Raw genomic sequence first — 15,185 nt, forward strand, 5'->3', positions numbered from 1 at the left:
GTCTAGGCCGTGTGAGGGACACGGGCCGAGGATAGGGCGTGTGTTTAGGCCGTGTGAAAACCACTGCACCTTGAGAACTAAAATAATTAAATTTCAGGATCCTACATGGGCTAGGGGCACAGGTGTGTCCCAAGCACACGGCCGTGTGGTGTGCCTTTACACGGGCGTGTGAGGCCAAAGTACAAAAATTTTCTTAAGTTTTTCATACGTTCTCGGTTCAATCCTGGACCACTACAAATGTATGCTTCGGGCCTTGTAAGCCCATATAAGGGACAAAATAATGGAATTGAAATTTTATAACCTGTATTTTAGTTGGATGTTTGTATGTTAATCTGGTAAAGCATCGTACCTTATCCCGGTCTCGAGTACGGCTAAAGGGTGTTACAGTCATAGAAAGATATAAAGTTAAGATAATGTTAAAGACTTGAGCTATTGAAAGATCACAAGTAGTTATTGATTAATCTCTGGGAAAGTAGATATAGTTAGAGATGCTAAATGGAAAAATCTTTGTTTATTCTATGAGTGGAATTACATGATTGATCTTAATTCATGATGATCTGATTTTACCTAGATTAAAAGAAAAAGTGATGTTTTCATTGCAAGATTGAGAATCATAGAAATGTGTTAATGAATTCTGAGCTAAATGAGTTTAGTATGAGTCAATTTTTTATTCTGAATTTCAAGCCTGACCCGATGACTGATGTTATTGTTTTGAGATAGAAATTATGTGTAGATGAATTCAGAGCTTATGTAGGAAATTTTTGTACGAGTCTAAATATTAGCTTGTTGGTTCATTCTGGGAGTAATCAAAATGTACAATTATTTGAAATAGATGTTTTGGTGATCGGGTTTCTCATTTGATAGATAGGCCTAGTTATATGTTTCTGAGGTTGTTAGCTCTCTTAGATTGCCAGTCCCATTATTTCGGATTGAGATCCGAGGGCTATATCCCAATTATGAAAAAAGCTAAAGGAAACTATATATACGCAGTTGCAACTTGGCACGGCAATGCACCTGTAAATCGGTGGTAAGTTTGAGAGAGTAATTCAAAACTTTGGTGATATGCTCTGACACTGTGTGTTAAAGTTCAAGGTGGCTAGAAAGAGATATACGAGGTTGATATGATTTGTGATTCTAGGAAATTAGTGAAAGTGATTCATGAGAGTTGAAAGAAATTTTTTCTAGTAAGATTTTCGGGGACAAAAATCCCTAAGGGGAGAGAGTTGTAACAACTCGATTTTTGGCCTAGTCGGAACAGTAGTTTCGGGACCACAAATTCGATGAGAAAAAAATTATTTTTATTATATTTTTATGGTCTACGATTTTACATAATGATTTCATGAAAATTTTATTCGAAAATTTCAACGTTTGGGCACTCAATTTAGTCAAAAGGACTAAATCCTAAAAAGTGTAAAACTTGAGTTCTAGAAGCTAGAGATGTCTAATTGCTATGAAATTTTAAATTGGAGGTCCTTAAATGGTAATTAGACCATTGGTTAAATTGTTGGACAAAAATGGACATGAAATATGTGAAATAGAATATTTTTAAGTTAGGGGCATTTTGGTTATTCAATAATTAAAATGAATTAAAAACAAAATTAAAAGCCAATTTTTGTCCATCTTCAACCCCATGGCTGAATTTCACAAGAGGAACCCATGGCTAGGGTTTTTCAAGCTTCCAAGCTCGATTGTAAGTCCATTCCAACCCCGTTTTTAATTATTTTTGTAACAACTCGATTTAGGACCTAGTCAGAATAGTGATCTCGAGAACACAAATTCGAAGTTACAAAAAAATTATTTTACTATTTTTAGGAGGTTATAGTATGATTTTATTAGTGCATGAAAAATTTGGTAAGCTAATTTTAAGGATTTCTAGCCCAATTTCGAAAAGGACTAAATCGCATAAAAGGAAAAAGTTGCATTTTAGTACCTAAATGAGTTAAATAGCTAAAGAACTTAAATTGGGGACTTTTAAAGGGCAATTTCACGCTTTTTATTAGTGCTGGCCGACCATGTGAATGATTTTAAGCAAATGGTCATAGTATTAGGTGGATGATGTCATGATTTGGTGATAAATTAATGCTTAAAAGCCTAGCTATCATTTCTTTCTTCTCCATCTCTCTTCTCCACCAAAATATCAACAAAAATGGAGTTTTGAAGGCTGAAAACTTTCAGCAACTAAAATCCCTCACAAGTAAGTGACCCCCACACCCTTTGTTAATGATTTTTGCATTTTTGAGACCCTTGAAGCATGAGTTTTTAAATGATGGTGATATCTTGCAAAATGGTCAAGAGTTTAGAGTGTTGCCATGAAAGGATTTTTGATGTTTATTGAGTTTTTATGGATGAATATGAGTCCTAGTTGTGTTATAAACAACTTTTGTAAAAGGTGTTAGCTTGAAAACACCTAAAGGGACTATTTTGCATAAGTTGTAAAATATTAATAAGCATGTGAAATAGTGAGAATTTGGAGTTGCTATAAGAGTAAAAATAGTTCATTTAGGCCTAAGAACAAAGAAGTTTGATGAAAATCGATTTTCGAGCATAGGGGCAAAATGGTCATTTTGCCAAAGATGTGAATTTATAATTGCGTAATTGTAATTAGTGACTAAATAAGTGTATATTGCTATTATAGATCAAGACTTACCAAATCTGAACCTAGATCAGGTGAAGGCCAAGCAAACTGATTAAACCGAATATCCAAGTACTTTTTGTAAACCGAGGTAAGTTGTATGTAAATGATACAACTACACTGTTAATACTTGTATTCATATCGCCATTGAATTGATTTGTATGAGTTGTTAAGTTATGAATTGAGAATGTCTAGTAATATTTCAGATAATAGAAATATTCCGTTGAAACATTAGGATACGAACTTGATATTCGTGCCAAGGCATTGGGTGATTTGTGCGCCAGTGTAAGACGTGTCTGGGACATGCTTCGGCCACATTATGAGAGCCAGTGTAAGACCATGTCTAGGGCATGGCATCAGCATCCCGACGAGGGCTAGTGTAAGACATGTCTAGGACATGCATCAGTATACTGTGATAGCCAGTGTAAGACCATGTTTGGGACATGGCACCAGCAGAGAGATGAGAGCCAATGTAAGACATGTTTGGGACATGCATCGGCCTCGACAGAGATAACCAGTGTAAGACATGTCTGGGACACGCATCGACTAAGAGTTGTGCTAGTGTAAGACATGTTTGGGACATGCATCAGCATGCGTATATGAGAACCAGTGTAAGACCATGTCTGGGACATGGCATCGACAATATATCCCATGTTGAAGATTCATAGAATATTCAGTAGTATTCCAAACATTTCAATGATGAGAGTTATAGATCAATTTTGATAAAGAAAGAATAATTATGTTGTGAGTGGTACAGGTACCTATATGGTAAGCATGAGTAATGAGCTTAATTTAGAGAATGTGACTCGAGTAGATGATAATGAGTAAGTTAAATTATGTTTACCTTTGAGCTATAAGTATGATGACTAATGGTGAGATTGTTGTTGTATATTTATTCATATGCAACTTACTAAGCTTTATGCTTACCCTTTTCCTTTCCCTCTTCTTTTAGTGTTATCAAGCTAGCTTAAGGATCCCTTAAAGTCAGAGATATCGATCACACTATCACCGCAATACTTGGTATAGTTTGATTTATATTTTTGAAAGTGCATGTATAGGGCTATACTAGGATGTTGTATTAAGAGAATCGTTCATGTATTTTGGCTTAAGTCAAAAGCCCTTCATTTTGTAATCAAGCCTGGAATAATGGCTATTATTCATTTCGATGAATGCATATAATGTTCTCTCTATGGATGAATTAGTGCCCATTGCGATAAGATTTATATATTGAAATGATCTTGTGTAGGTTGTGCAAATGGGTGACAAATGGGCTGGGGAAATAGCCTAGTTTGTCCACACGGAGCCGTGGCTGACACACGGTTCACACTCATGGGCGTGTGTTATGGCTGTACGTCCCTTGCACTTAAATTTTTAAAGTTATTTTAGCACACGGGTAGGCCACACGGGCGTGTGTCCATCTCGTGTCATAAAGTCAGTATGCATGCTAGTAGTACACGGGCAAGAGACACGGCCATGTGTCTCTGGTGTGTGAATGACACGGTTATAGGGCACGAGTGTGTGCTTAGGTCGTGTGGTTTTGGCAGAATGGCCAGGTTTTCAGACACGGGTTTGGGACACGGGCGCGTCCTTAGTACACAGTTGTGTGCTCTATACCTACACGGGCATGTCTAGCTTTGTTGCATAAAATTTTTCTATGTTTTTCATGACTTTTCGATTAGGTTCCAAACCACCCCTGATGAACGTTTTAGGCTTGTAAGCCCATGTTAGGGGCAGATTGTTTGTGAAAAGAAAAGTTTTAAATTATTTGAGATTTCACGGCCCAGTTTCGTTTAGTTAGTTGCGTTTAAGTTAGGTAGCACCACGAACCCCATCCTAGAGTCAGATACGAGCAAGAGGTGTTACATTTGGTGGTATCAGAGCATGGTTTAGTCGATTCCAGGACTAAACTAGTAAGAGTATGAGTCTAGCTATACATGCCACGTATATACATATTGATAGTGTGACGATTCCTGACGATTAAAATTTGTGTTTATTCTAGTAATGGATCTTGATAAAACCACGGCGGATGACGTAGAAAGTAATGCTCCAGTTCCCGCAGAAGGGACAGCGCCAATAGAGAGTGAGCCCGTGAGTATGGGCTAGGGTAGAGGGGCTAGGGAAGCCTACCTCTGAATGATGGATGCTTGGTACATAGAGTTTGTTCGTACGAACCCGAACACTCCACCTCTCTCACCTCCTCCGATTCTTCAATATGTCCCGATGGCTTCGCAAGGTGTGGATGTGTTCAGACGAGAGAAGCCTCCGGTAGATAAGATCCGAACGCAATGAGCTGAGGAATTTTGGGCTAGTGTAGATGATGACCCAGAGAGAGCGGAGTTTTGGCTAGAGAATGCCATGAGAGTATTCGATGAACTGTCATGCACGCCTGAAGAGTGCGTGAAATGTGCCGTGTCACTTCTACGAGACTCAGCTTATCAGTGGTGGAACACTCTCGTGTCTGTAGTACCGAGAGAAAGAGTAACTTGGGAATTCTTCCAAGTAGAGTTTCGAAAGAAGTACATTAGCCAGAGATTTATGGACCAGAAAAGGAAGGAATTTCTAAAGTTGAAGCAATATGAGAGAGAGTGCGTTTCCACTGAAGCTACCATGTGTAAGAGGTTTGAGGATGGCCTCAACAAGGACATTCGAGTATTTGTGGGCATCCTGGAGTTAAGAGAATTTTTAGTGCTCGTTGAGAGAGCGTGCAAAGCAGAAGAACTGATGAAAGAGAGGAGGAAAGCGGCCAGCGAGTTGCGAGACTTAAAAAGAAGACAGATGGGAAAAGCATACCAGCCCTGATCCAAGAGATCAAAAGAATTTACTACCCGATCAAATGCTTCAGTGGGGTATTCGAAGAGAAATAAAAATCAGCAGAACATGGCGTTTAAAGCCCAAACTACTTCAGTTGCAAGTGTTGGTAGCACTCGGCCAAATAGGCCGGAGTGTTCGCAATGTGGAAGACGTCACTTGGGAGAATGCCGAGTAAATGAGAGGGGCTATTTCAAGTATGGGTCACTTGACCACTTTATCCACGAGTGTCCTGAGATGGATGAGAGAAAGAGAAAACGCGATGCGAAAGCAACCAGTACTCTCTTTAGGGGTAGACCTCAAAGGAACCCCGGGAGTGGGACTGGTAGTAGAAGTGCACCGAGAGATACTGCGATGAGGTCTGAAGGCAAAGCACCAGCGAGGACCTATGCTATACGAGCCCAGGAAGAGGCAGAGTCTCCAGACGTGATCACGAGTACTTTTTCTATTCATGACATAACTGTTGTCGCTTTAATTGACCCCTGGATTTACCCACTCTTAAATATGTATAGATTTGATACTTCGTATATACATGCTTATAGAGTCCACTGAGTTTCTTATGAAAGTGTCTAACGCATTAGGCAAACATGTATTAGTGGACCAAGTATGTAAAAGTTGTAATTTGGCGATTAGAGGCTATTGTTTTCTGTCCAACTTGATGTTATTGCCTTTTAACGAATCCGATGTAATTCTTGGGATGGATTGGCTGACCTCCCATGGCGTTGTAGTAGACTGTTTGAGAAAAGTAATTCAGTTAAGATGAGAGAATGGTAATGTTCTTCGTGTTGGGCCAGATAAGTCAGATAACCTGCTTGTGGTAATATTGTCTTTGACCGCCGAAAAATATTTGAGAAAAGGTTATGAATCTTATTTAGCTTTTGTGCTGAATACCCAAGTATCCTAGTCGAAGATTGAGTTAGTCCTAGTGGTTTGTGAGTTTATAGATGTCTTTCCGGAGGAGTTACCAGGGTTACCCCCAAAGAGAGAGGTTGAGTTCGGTATCGAGTTGGCTCCTGGTACAACGCCAATCTCAATTGCACCTTATAGGATGGCCCCTATCAAGTTAAAGGAATTAAAGGTACAGTTGCAAGAATTAACGGACAATGGTTGTGCTAGACCAAGTTACTCACCATGGGGTGCTCCAGTACTTTTTGTGAAAAAGAAGGACGAATGAATGAGATTATGTATTGACTACAGATAGCTTAACAAGGTGATAGTGAAGAACAAGTACCCTTTACCGAGGATCGATGATCTCTTCGATCAACTAAGGGGAGCCACTGTATTCTCTAAGATAGACTTGAGATCGGGTTATTGCCAGTTAAGGGTCAAGGAGCAAGATGTGTCAAAGACTGCTTTTCGGACAAGATATGGGCATTACGAGTTTCTTGTTATGCCTTTTGGATTAACGAATGCCCCGGCAGTGTTTATGGACTTGATGAACCGCATCTTCCGACCGTACTTAGATAAGTTCGTTGTTGTCTTTATCGATGACATATTGATATATTCGCGTGATGAGAGTGAGCACGTGGAACATTTGAGAACTGTGTTACAGACTCTGAGAGATAAGCAGCTTTATGCTAAGTTTAGTAAGAGCAAATTTTCGCTTAATGAAGTTGGATTTCTAGGACACATTGTGTTGGGAGATGGGATCAAAGTTGACCCAAATAAGATTTCAGCGATTGTAGAATGGGAGGTTCGTAGCTTTCTGGGGCTAGCAAGGTATTACAGACGATTTGTAAATGGATTTTCTATGCTAGCTACTCCGATAACGAGACTATTGCATAAAGAAGTCAAGTTTGAATGGACAGAAGAGTGTTAGGGGAGTTTTGAGAAATTAAAGGCTTTGTTAATGAATCCCCAATTTTAGTGCAACTGGATTCTGGTAAAGAATTTGTAATTTTTAGTGATGCCTCCTTAATTGGTTTAGGATGTGTACTCATGCAAGAAGGAAAGGTTATAGCCTATGCCTCGAGACAGCTAAAACTATACAAGGAAAATTATCTAACCCATGATTTAGAGCTAGCAGCTATAGTGTTCGCCTTGAAGATTTGGCGACACCATTTGTATGGGGAGAAATGTAAAGTATTTACCGACCACAAGAGTTTAAAATACTTGATGACGTAGAAGGAGTTGAATTTGAGGCAACGTCGATGGTTAGAACTATTAAAAGATTATGAGTTGATCATCGATTACCATCTAGGAAAGGTGAATGCAGTCACCGATGCTTTGAGTAGGAAATCGTTGTTTGCTTTGAGAGCTTTGAATACGCAGATGACCGTATTTAAGGATGGTTCAATCTTAGCAAAATTGAGAGTTAGACCGACTTTTCTTCATGAAATCCAAGAAGCTCAGAGAAATGATGAGAAGATACAAGTCAGGAAAAATCAGTGTGAATCTGGTGTTGACTCAGATTTTCAGGTTGGTACCGATGGATGTTTAATGTTCAAAGACAGAGTTTGTTTGCCTAAAGATAGTGAATTCATTCAGAAGATTTTACGAGAAGCACATAGTGGTAGTTTGTCCGTCCACCCGGGTAGTGTAAAAATGTATAACGACCTGGAGAAAATGTATTGGTGGTCGGGAATGAAAAGGGATATTTCAGAATTTATTTCCAAGTGTTTAGTATGTCAGCAAGTAAAGGCTGAATACCAAGTACCTTCAGGGCTACTTTAGCCTATTATAGTTCCAGAGTGGAAATGGGATCTATCACTATGGATTTTGTAACCAGTTTTCCTTTAACCTCGAAAAAGAGTAATGCTATATGGATCATCGTCGACAGATTAACTAAGTCAGCCGACTTCATACCAGTGCGTACCGACTACTCTCTTGAGAAATTAGCTGACTTATATGTTTTCGAGATTGTGAGGCTACATGTTGTACCATTGTCGATTGTTTCAGATCGCGACCAAAGATTCACCTCAAGGTTTTGGAAAAAGTTACAAGAGGCTCTAGGAACCAAGTTAAGTTTCAGTACGGCTTTTTATCCACAGACTGACGGACAATCAGAAAGAGTAATATAGATCTTAGAGGACATGCTAAGATGTTGCGTCCTTGAATTTTAAGGAAGTTGGGAAAAATACTTACCATTGGTTGAATTCGCCTACAACAATAGCTATCAGTCGAGTCTAAAAATGGCACCTTATGAGGCCTTGTATGAGCGAAAGTGTCAAATGCCCTTATATTGGACAGAGTTGAAAGAGAGTCAGATTCACGGGGTTGATTTGGTCAAAGAGGCTGAGGAAAAAGTTAAAGTGATTCGGGAATGCCTAAGAGCCGCTTCGGATAGGTAGAAATCCTACACGGATTTGAAGCGAAAGGAGATCAAGTTTGAGGTCTGTGACAAAGTATTCTTGAAAGTTTATCCTTGGAGGAAAATCCTCAGATTTCGTAGAAAAGGCAAGTTGAACCCTCATTTCATAGGACCTTATGAAATTACCGAAAGAGTAGGGCCTGTGGCCTACAGATTGAAATTGCCACCAGAGTTAGAAAAGATTCACGACGTGTTTCACATGTCTATGTTACGCCGATACAGATCTGACCCTTCACATGTAATTGCGCCTACTGAAGTTGAAATTCTTCCAGATATGACTTATGGTGAAGAGCCGGTCAAGATATTAGCTCAAGAGGTTAAACAGTTAAGAAATAAGGATATACCACTTGTAAAAGTTTTGTGGCATAGACATGGAGTCGAAGAAGCCACATGGGAACTAGAGGAGTCTCTAAGAGAACAGTATCCGAATTTATTCATCGGTAAGATTTTCGAGGACGAAAATCCCTAAGGAGGGAGAAATGTAACAACCCAATTTAGGGCCTAGTCGGAACAGTGGTCTTGGGACCACAAATCCGAAGTTAGAAAAAATTATTTTATTATTTTTATGAGGTTATAGTATGATTTTATTAGTGTATGAAAAATTTGGTGAGCTAATTTTAAGGTTTTCTAGCCCAATTTCGAAAAGGACTAAATCGCATAAAAGGTAAAAGTTGCATTTTAGTACCTAAATGAGTTAAATAGCTGAAGAACTTAAATTGAGGGCTTTTAAAGGGAAATTTCACCCTTTTTATTAGTGTTGGCCAGCCATGTGAATGATTTTAAGCAAATGGTCAAAGTATTAGATGGATGATGTCATGATTTGGTGATAAATTAATGCCTAAAAGCCTAGCTATCATTTCTTTCTTCTCCATCTCTCTTCTCCACCGAAAATATCAGCAAAAATGGAGTTTTGAAGGCTGAAAACTTTCAGCAACTAAAAGCCCTCACAAGTAAGTGATCCCCACACCCTTTGTTGATGACTTTTGCATTTTTGAGACCCTTGAAGCATGAATTTTCAAATGAGGGTGATATCTTGCAAAATCGTCAAGAGTTTAGAGTGTTTCCATGAAAGTATTTGTGATGTTTATTCAGTTTTTATGGAGGAATATGAGTCCTAGTTGTGTTGCAAACAACTTTTGTAAAAGGTGTTAGCATGAAAACACCTAAAGGGACTATTTTGCATAAGTTGTAAAATAGTTAATAAGCATGTGAAATAGTGAGAATTTGAAGTTGCTATAAGAGCAAAAATAGTTCATTTAGGCCTAAGATACAAATAAATTCAATGAAAATTGATTTTCGAGCATAGGGGCGAAATGGTTATTTTACCAAAGATGTGAATTTATAATTGCCTAATTGTAATTAGTGACTATATGAGTGTATATTGCTATTATAGATCAAGATTTACCAAATCTAAACCTAGATCGGGGGAAGGCCAAGCAAACCAACTAAACCAAATATCCAAGTACTTTTTGTAAACCGAGGTAAGTTGGATGTAAATGATACAACTACACTGTTAATACTTGTATTCATATCGCCATTGAATTGATATTGTATGAGTTGTTAAGTTATGAATTCAGAATGTTTAGTAATATTTGAGATAATAGAAATATTCTGTGAAAACATTAGGATATGAACTGGATATTCGTGCCACGGCATTGGATGATTTGTGCACCAGTGTAAAATGTGTCTAGGACATGCTTCGGCCACATTATGAGAGCCAGTGTAAGACCATGTCTGGGGCATGGCATTGGCATCCAGACGAGGGCTAGTGTAAGACATGTCTAGGACATGCATCAGCCATACTATGATAGCCAATGTAAGACCATGTCTAGGACATGGCACTGGCACAGAGATGAGTGCCAGTGTAAGACATGTCTGGGACATGCATCGGCCTCGACAGAGATAGCAAGTGTAAGACATGTCTGGGACACGTATCGGCTAAGAGTTGTGCTAGTGTAAGACATGTCTGGGACATGCATCAGCACACGTATATGAGAACCAGTGTAAGACCATGTCTGGGACATGGCATCGACAATATATCCCATGTTGAAGATTCATAGCATATCCAGTAGTATTCCAAATGTTTCAATGATGAGAGTTATAGATCAATTTTGATAAAGAAAGAATAATTATGTTGTGAGTGGTACAGGTACCTATATGGTAAGCATGAGTAACGAGCTTAATTTAGAGAATGTGACTCAAGTAGATGATAATGAGTAAGTTAAATTATGTTTACCTTTGAGCTATAAGTATGATGACTACTGGTGAGATTGTTGTTGTATATTTATTCATATGCAACTTACTAAGCTTTATGCTTACCCTCTTTCCTTTCCCTCTTCTTTTCGTGTTATCAATCTAGCTTAAGGATCCCTTAAAGTCAGAGATATTGATCACACTATCAGCCGCAATACTTGGTACAGTTTGATTTATATTTTTGAAAGTGGCATGTATAGGGCTATACTAGGATGTTGTATTAAGAAAATCGTTCATGTATTTTGGCTTAAGTCAAAAGCCCTTCATTTTGTAATCAAGCCTGGAATAATGGCTATTATTCATTTTGATGAATGCATATAATGTTCTTTCTATGGATGAATTAGTGCCCATTGCGATGAGATTTATATGTTGAAATGATCTTGTGTAGGTTGTGCAAATGGGTGACAAAAGGGCTGGGGAAATAACCTAGTTTGTCCACACGGAGCCGTGGGTGACACACGATTCACACCTATGGGCGTGTGTTATGGCCGTGCGTCCCCTGCACTTAAATTTTTAAAGTCATTTTAGCACATGAGTAGGCCACACGGGCGTGTGTCCATGCCGTGTCATAAAGTTAGTATGCATGCTAGTAGTACACGGGCAAGAGACACGGCCATGTGTCTCTGGTGTGTGAATGACACGGTTATAGGGCATGGGTGTATGCTTGGGCCGTGTTGTTTTGGCAGAATGCCCAGGTTTTCAGACACAGGAGTGTCCCTCGTACACGGTCGTGTGCTCTATACCCACACAGGCATGTGGAACTTTGTTGCATGATTAGAGAAACGACTTTTACTAAGTGATTTTTGATGAAATTGCATAAAAGGACCTATTTATAAAAGTTGTAAAATTATGTGTAGAAAATGTGATTTAGTGAAAAATGTGAGCTGCTGTAAGAGGGAATATAAATCACCTAGGTTTATGATTTGAGAAAAATAAGTGCATTTCATCTTACAAGCCTAGGGGCAAAATTGTAAATATGTGAAACTTTAGGGGCAAAAATGTAATTTTTCCATAGTGTGATTTTTGGACTAAATTGAATAATGTGAGTATCAAATGAGTTAAATGTGTTATTTTAGATCAAGAAAGACGAGGAATTGACCTTGATCGGGGAAAAAAAAAGGTTGTGGACTAAATTGCAAATTCGTCATATTTTGCACTGAGGTAAGTTTGTATGTAAATAATGCATCGTTTTACTTACGTTATCACATTTTGTTATGTTTTATGAAATGTGGCTGAATATTGAATGAAATTGACAAGTATTGAAAACTGAGAAATTTTCCTGTTTAACATTAGGAACAGAATAGTATACAAGTGACATGTCACCAGTGACTCAAGTGTGGTACTATGTGAAGGCCACTTTGTGAAGAAGGTAGCTTTGACTACAATGGTTGTACTATGTGCAGGCCACCGAGTATCCGTTATTATTCTGATGTGTTCAACGGGAAATGACTAGGTGTAATTGAATATGACTATGTGATGAATAAGTGCAGGTATGTGTGTGTAAACTTATGAGAAATGTACTTGATATGTGATCGAACTTTGGTAAGATTGATATGGAGTAAGTGTTACAATGAAAGTTACTACAAAGAAAACATGAAAGAGTGAAATTTAGTAATAAAATAGTTTTGGACAGCAGCAGTTCTGTGACTTTGAAAAACCACCAAAAATGGTGTAAATCAAATTAAAGGTTGAATAAGAGATGAAATTAAATATTATTGACTCTATTTTCATATAAAGGAAACGGTGTAAGGAAAAGAATTTCATATTATGAGATATTTGATTTTTTGTGAGACAGAGTCAGAATGCTTTCAAAATCCACTATTCTGATTTGGTAAAATCATTAAAATTTGTAGAAAAATATTATGGATTATAATTTATATGTTTAAAATATTTAATGAGTCTAGTTTCAAAAGAAAGAAACAAAAACATCATCCAAATCCTTTATGAGTAGATAACTAATTTTTAGTGAAGAGGGGTCGGAACTGTTAGACAGCAAAATTGTGGTGGCTTTAAAGAATAAACTATACTTATTGGCTAAACCAAAAATTATGAAAATTTTATGGTAAGAATATATGCGAGTATAGTGGTTGGAAAAATTAGCAGATCTTAATTTGGAGTTCCATAGCTTTAGATATAAATAATTTAGTGACTATGACTCAAATAGACATCTTGTTTTGAACTTGAGTAAATAGTGGATCTATGTGTAGTTACGATTGTTGTAACACCTCGAACCCGAGACCATCGCCGGTGTCGGACGCGAGGGGTTAACAAGCCAAGTCCACATATTTTGCCCACTAATTTGACATTTCCAGTCAGGCTGGAAAACTGCGTCACCGTCGCCTTAAAAATCATATCTCGAGTTTCAAAACTCGGAAACTGGTTTTGTAAATTTTCCCTGAATTTAGACTCATATATCCATCCATGGATTTATTTCTAGAATTTTTGGTCGGGCCAATTGGTACAGTTTATTAGTTAAAGTCACCCATGTTATAGGGATCGACTGCTCTGACCTTCGTGAGTTACAACTTGAATATCTATTTGTACAGGGCTTTAATACTGGTGCCGTTTGTTTCTAATGAAACTAGACTCAAAATGGAATCTTTACATATAAGGAATGACTCATAATTCTTTCTGGATAATTTATAGTAAATTTTTAAAGTTGCGACAGGGGACCCAGAAACCGTTCTGGCCCTGTCTCACAATAGCTTTAATATCTCTTAACATGTAACTCCTATGACCGTTTCGTTTCTTCCATATGAAAAAAGACTCATCAAGGTTCATTTACATAGCTTATTCACTATTTAATACCATTCCTACAAATTTTTGTGATTTTTCACATTCACGTCACTGCAGCTGGCAGCATCTGTTTTTAAGGTAGGTCTTACCTATTTTGTAGTCTCCATGAACTAACTAGTCTTGCCATACATAGGTCCACATATGATCATTTTAACCATGCCAGTGGCTGATCATGTGACCAACATTCCCATTTCCAATCCATAGTCACATCATGACACCAAATATATATATACAAACCGCAAATAGTCTAAGTCGATACTTCACTTTTACGAGCCATTTTCGCATGGCCGTACACATATACATCACAACATATTTAACCAACAAGGGTAGTCCTATACATGCCATTTCAAAGTTCAACCAAAATTTATACCAAAATAGAGGCGTTGATAGTGTGGATGACTTCGACTTTAATGATCCCGAATCCGATTGCTATCGAGCAAAATCTATAAGACAGAGAGCCAAAGCAACGGGTAAGCATTTTTTATGCTTAGTAAGTCTCAAGGAATAAAAATCAGCTTTAATTAAAGCAATACATTCACATAGCCAAATGCATCATTTCATTAATACACATTCACATAACCATTCTTACTTCACACTTCATCATTATATACTTTCACAAAGTATCAACCAATTCAATAGCTGAAATTGTTAGTCGATTGAGCGAGTGTTGCTCAAACATGTCGACTTTCCAATGCACATATAAACATACCTCATTCTTTGGGCTTTTCGAGCGCATTTAATTGAATTTATTACAGCAACCAACACTCACCTCCAGCCCAAGCTTCTTCGAATACAACCGGATATAACCACGCACGAATGCCTTGGGTCTTAGCCCGATAGAATGACTTGCACGAATGCCTTCGGGTCTTAGCCCGGATGTAGCCACTAGCACAATTGCCTTCGGGTCTTAACCCGGATATAATTTCCAGCATTAACGTCTTCGGGGCTTAGCCCGGATATCATTCAATTTCTCATGCGCACATACATCAATAATCATTGAACATACATATTTCATTTTCGTTACTAAGGCTCGAACACAATTATAATCACTAGCATAATCGCCTTGGAGTTAGCCCGGTATCATTCAAATACTCATACACACATAATCAATAATCAATACACATCCATACTTCATTTCACATAATTCAAGTAGGGTCACTTCTTGAGGACTTACCTCGGATGTTGTCGAACGGCTTTTACGGCTATTCGATCACTTTCTCCTTCCCTTGTCCAATTGTGGCCCTCTAAGCTCTTGAGCTAATTCAAACAAATTCAATTTATTAAAACCTCATTGTGCTAGCTTATGGCGAATATGACAAGGAGTTTAAATGGTCATATGGCCACCCTTTAGCTTGAATACACAATGGTCATGCACATTTTATACTA

This window comes from Gossypium arboreum, chromosome 8, assembly GCF_025698485.1.
Source record: "Gossypium arboreum isolate Shixiya-1 chromosome 8, ASM2569848v2, whole genome shotgun sequence".
NCBI lineage: Eukaryota > Viridiplantae > Streptophyta > Magnoliopsida > Malvales > Malvaceae > Gossypium > Gossypium arboreum.